A 6,164-nucleotide genomic window follows, 5' to 3' on the forward strand; every position below is an offset into this window, starting at 1 on the left:
CTGACTGCCCTGTAGTTTCCTGGATCCTCCTTCGTGCCTTTCTTGAAGACTGGAGTGACATTGGCTATCCTCCAGTCTTCAGGCACCTTACCCATTCTCCAGGACCTTTCAAAGATAGAGAGTGGTTTGGCGATCACCTCTGCCAGCTCCCTTTGCACACACGGATGCATCCCATTGGGACCCATGGATTTGTGTGCGTTGATCCCACTCAGACGCTCCCGAACCACTCTCACGTCCACCAGGGGGGAGCCCTCCATTTCCCAGACCCTTTGTCCTATTGCCAGGGGCAAGAAGTCCCAGGGGAGTGTTCTTGAAGCAAAGACTGAAGCAAAGAAAGCATTCAGTATCTCTGCCTTCTCAGTGTCTCCTGTGACCAGGACACCCCCCTCATTTAGCAAGGGACCCACATTATCCCTAGTCTTCCTCTTGCTGTTTGAAAAAAACCTTCTTATTATCCTTTATCTCTTTTGCAAGCCTCATCTCTGGGTGGGCTTTAGCCTTCCTCGTCGCATCCCTGCAGGCCCTGACAACACATCTAATACTCCTCCCAAGAGGCAGGCCCTTTTTCCACATTTCATAGACCTTCCTCTTCCTTTTGATCTTATTGATGAGCTCCTCTCCTTGCTCATCCATGTGGGTTTCCTGCCCCCCTTCCCCGATTTCGTATTCTTCGGGATGCACCAATCCTGAGCATGGAAGAAGTGCTGCTTAAATGTAGCCCAGCTCTCACAAGCATCCTTGCCTTCTAGCAGCCTATCCCACGAGATACTCTCAAGCAGGTCCCAGAAGAGGTCGAAGTTGGCTCTTCAAAAGTCCAGGGTAGCAATCCTGCTTTTAGCCTTACTTCCTTTGCCTAGTTCCATCTGGAACTCCACCATCTCATGCTAGCTGCATCCCAAGCTGCCCCCAACCTTCATATCCCTAACAAAGCCATCTCTGTTGGTAAGAATGAGGTCCAGGAGCACCCCCTGCCTTGTCGGCTCCTCCACCACCTGTGTCAGAAAATTGTCCTCAATGCATTGTAGGAACTGTTTGGACTGCTCGTGCCTAGCCGAGTTGCTTACCCAGCAGATGTCTGGGTAATTGAAGTCCCCCATGAGGACCAGCACTCATGATCGTGAGGCTACTAGCAGCTACTCATAGAAGGCCTCATTTACTTCCTCCTCCTGATCTGGAGACCTGTAATAGACCCCCACCACCACGTCTCCCATACCAGCCCACCCCTTAATTCTTACCCACAAGCTCTCCACTTGTCCTTCACCCTCCCCCAGCTGGATCTGGGTACACTCTAATTGCTCCCTCACATAAAGGGCAACCCCACCCCCTCGCTTCCCTAGCCTGTCTTTCCTAAAGAGGACATAGCCCTCAATGACTATGTTCCAGTCATGCGAGCTGTCCCACCATGTCTCAGTGATCACAACGAGATCATGGCCCTGCAACCGAACAGAGATCTCAAGCTCATCCTGTTTATTTCCCATGCTCCGTGCATTGGTGTACAGGCACTTTAGGGAAGCAGCAGGTGCAGTTACCCCTGGGAGGATGCAAGAAGAAGATACTGGAGGGGGGATCGGGAACGCTACCTTCTCTGAGGATCCCTCAGACAATCCTATGGGAGAGCTCAGAAGTTTTTCCCTGTCTTCAACAGTGACAGTAGTGATGACTTCCCCCAGCCCTTCTCTGTCACCTTTAGCTCCCCTCCCTTCCCCCATCAAACCTAGTTTAAAGCCCTGGTAATCAGCCCAGAGATCTTGCTCCCCAACAAACTTGTGCCCCACTTGCTCAGTTGGTGTCTGTCCGTAGCCCACATACCTGGCCTCTCAAAGAACAGCCCAAGATTAAAATACCGAAATCCCTGGTCCAGACACCACCCCCTCAGCCAGTCATTTACCTGTCCTGTTCTGCTCCTTCTATCTGCATCCCAGTCACCCAGTGGAAGGACAGAGAAGAACCCTACCTGCACCCCCGACCCCCTCAACAACCTCCCTAGGGATGCAAAGTCCTTTTTAATATTCTTCATTTTTCTAATAGCAGCTTCCCGGGATCTAATCTGAATGACTACAGGAGGATAGTAGTCCTCCGGTTTAATGAGTCGTGGCAGAGCCTTCCTAACGTCTCTGACACATACCCCAGAAAGACAGCACACTTCTCTGGCTATGTTATTTGGGTGGCAGATAGGAGCCTCAGTGCCCCTCAGCAAGGAGTCCCCAATCACCAGGACTCTCCGCTCATTTTTTGTGGCACAGGTTACAATGTGGTGCTCCATCCGGCCCTGATCCTTATGTTTTGCACTTCCCCCAATCTTGACTCTCTTCTTGGGGTTGCTTCCCAGGTTCAGACTACTGTCCACACCCTCAGCCTCTTCCGCAACCTCCCTGAGAGCCTCAAATCTATTTCCCAGGGACACTGTGGGGGTAGGTGGCACCATGGGTGTTGGGGGCAGATGTCTCTTTCCACTCCGAGCCAAGACAAGGGTCCAGCCCCTTGTCTCTTGCGGACAGTCTAGCCCTCTGTTCTGCATTGTGTTCAACGGGGGCAGCTTCTACCCCTTGTCAGGACATAGGAGAGGGCTGCCAAGCAGCATCAGGGACAGGGAGACCCCTCCTATCTGTCACCCTCAGAGACTCCCTCAGGCTGCTGATTTCTCACTGCAGCCCAGCCACCTGCTTGAGGAGTCCCTGAAGCAGGGCACACCTGTACCCATGTAGGTCCAGAAACAGATATATGCACAGTGTAGCTCAGACAAGGTGCAAAGGTGACAGTCTGAGCACAGCTGCACCTCCCAGACAAGATGAGGAGGCCCTAGACAAGGCTTCTCACAGCTCTCTCACACAGCTGTTTTTACCACAGCCTGATTACACATTACACTGCTGTGCTATATCAAACTGACCTTGAACGCAGGACACCAAACTCCTAGGAAAGGAGGAAAAGATTGTTGCTGCTTTCACGGTGCTGACAGCTAAATTTTCATGATTTTTGAAAACAAATTATGGAAGGTGAGAAGATGATAGTATGTGAAAAGGACTCAAGTGATATAAAGGTGATTGTAGGGTTAGTGTTTCAAATGCGAGGAAGTTGAACTGATAAAGCAGTGGTAAAAAATGAACTTTAATTGCAAAGGCATGAAGAACAGCAAGATACTTTATTTTGCTTTCAGATCATCCATATCCTGTCTTGTTTGCTTGCATAACTGATGTAGGAAAAAAAAAAAAAAAAACATACTGTAGTCCTATTCTGTAGATTGAAAAAAATGATTAAGAAAAGAAGCATCGTGTCTAAATTAGGTCTTACTATAAGTGAGAACAGTGGTGTAGTTCTTGTGCAATGTTGGATATATGCTCCAGTTAACCACAAGATAGATAATACTAATAATCTTGCCTAGATTACAAGGAAAGGTTAACATATGCAGAATCAGGAGCACAGTGAATCACACACCACTATTTCAGTTATAAACTAAAGTTACAGATGTGTGGAGATTTAGAGAGGTTTACATGCCTAAATCTCTACACAGCCTGTTCACATTCAGTTAAAATGTTCAGTCTTTCTGCAAATTGAATGAATTTCACTGAAATGTCTGCTTAATCTGAAGATGTGAATCAGATCTGTAAATGCTGTTATTGCTCGGAAACTCATATGACTTTTTAGTCTTAGTCCTGTGCTCAAATCGGTAGCTCAGTTATGTTATAAATATACATTAGCAATTTTTCATTTATTTATACAGGTATTGAACTAACCATATTATTTAAAATGGACTTTTATTTTATTTATTTTCTTCTCATCCTCTTTCCTTTGTTTGTTTGTTTGTTTGTTTACTGTTATTTCCCTGTTTTGCTAGTTTGCTAGTGTTTAATTATCCAAAACAGTAAAGGAACAACATTCTAGTGTTGGTTTTCCCCCTGAAAAATAAATAAATAAATAAATAAATAATAAAAAAAGAAAGTATTACAATGAATAAAATCAGAGTTTAATAAAATTCAGATAGTAATTCAAATAAATAATTTCTAGTTTATTTTCCTTTACTTTTTAATAATCAGTCACAACCTGCTATTTACAGATTGCTTTTAAAATGTACATAGCTATTGATTTTAAAATTAGGTGGGGCCTAAGTCTCCTGCTAAGATTATTTACATTTAACTTAAAAGAGCTATTCAACAGGAATAAGAGTGTTAGAAGCAGACTTTAAAGAATTAGAAGTTTCTCTTCAATTTTACTATCTAAAATTATCCACGTGTGACTTACTCATTTTGTTTTGTCAAATATACTTCATAGAGAGAAAACTAGCAGAAGTTATGAAATGTGATTAGAATGTGCTTCTTTACTCTTCACTTTGCATTATTACTGAATAGAAAACGTTATTTGTCAATACTGTGGATCCAATCCAGATTATTAATTCTACCTTTAAGAGCTGTGCATGTACATATGTGTATGTGCATATGTCATACACATATGACAAAAAGGCTATGAGTAAGTCTCATATTGGTTGCTCTTTATGGGGTGTCTACATCTCAAGCCTAGCAGATCAGAATCCAGCACTGGCCAAAATTCTAGTCAGATGAGTTATGATCTTAGTAATAAAGAAAAGTATTATAACACAAATTACACCAATGAACATCTTTGGCAAATGCAATCATAATATCATGTGTTGTGTTTTCGTTTTTCAAAATATGATGCAAACATTAATTATGACAACTCATTAGAAGAAAACAAAAACAGGAATGTCTAATCATTCCCTGCTGCTTATTTCAAGGCAGAAAATTTACCATAGTTGCAGAGATGTGTGTTTTCAGCCTTGAAGTTCTGAGCTTCTGAAAACAAAATTTGAGCTACTAATTTCTGTGAGAAAAATAAATAAATAAATAAATAAATAAATAAATAAATAAATAAAACAACTCTGCAGCTATTCATACAGTCTATGGACTCCATTTTGCCTCCAACCCTAGCCATTTTAAAACCAGTTTGTACCGTTCCAGATACATAATTATGATAAGACATACTGGCTCTCAAAAGCTGCCCAGAATACTTTCCATACACTGAAACGTATGTAAAATGAAAAAAAGATGTATATATTATGATATGAAAATGAGTTCTTACCATTAACCTCAGTATTCATAAATGATCAATACATGCTTAGTAGTTAATATGCTATAGAAACATAAAAGAATTGTGTTTAAGATAAAAATAAATATATGCGTGCATATATGTATATTCCTTTGAACTAAATACATTTGTTCTTTGACCATCTTTCACAGATTCTTTTCCATTAAATCTTTTCCTTTCAGTTTATAAACAAAGAAAATCCTGTATGATTTCTTTAATACTATAGAGCTAAAGAAGCATTACTAAGAATGTTAATAAATGCTTTCATGAAAATAAATAAAAGTAGATTACTTTTGTATACTTGAGGGAAAATAATTTAAGTCCAATAATAACTTGAATTTGAGATTAGAAAAATATTTTTTTTCAGAGCTTTATCATCCCTTTAAAATTACTTTTAATCTTTTTTTCTGTTTACTAGTGAATCAGAAACTACATCCTGAATTAAAATGATGTGATCTAAAAGTCATCTGCAAAAACACCAGCTTTATTAACATTCTGTTATTTTCTCACTTTAAAAAATGCTCACAATGGAAATTCACAACATTATTTACTGTGTGTGTGAAAGGAACAGGTATGGCACATATAAACTTGTAAGTATAGCATAACTTCTGAAAGAGTGAGTGATAGGACCCAAATCCTCTGCATTATTAGGACTGAACAAATTACAACTAACTCAGACCCCTTTATCTTTTCCATCTCTTCTGGACAAGCTTAAATCAACCTTGTGATTTTCAGCCTCCTGGGGAAGTTTTTATAATCCAACCAGGTGTCACACAAGGAAATAGGATTCCTTCACGTTACATTGTTGCCTGGTGCTGGAATCTTCATGGAAGATGCTGTGAGATTTATGATATTAATGAGAAAGTATCTTAACCCCATCTGGTATATAAAATGAGCTAGACTGCTTTCTTCAGGCAATACAATACCCTATAGCATAAATTCAACCTGAGATGAAGGCACAAGATAATTCCTTACCACTTTTTTTAACAAAAGTCAAATTTAAGGAAACATGCATTGTATTTGTTTAAGGGGTACAGTTTAGTTTCCCATCCTTTGACAGCTAATGCCAT

The sequence above is a fragment of the Netta rufina genome (assembly GCF_964035555.1).
Source record: "Netta rufina genome assembly, chromosome: 3".
Classification (NCBI taxonomy): Eukaryota; Metazoa; Chordata; class Aves; order Anseriformes; family Anatidae; genus Netta; species Netta rufina.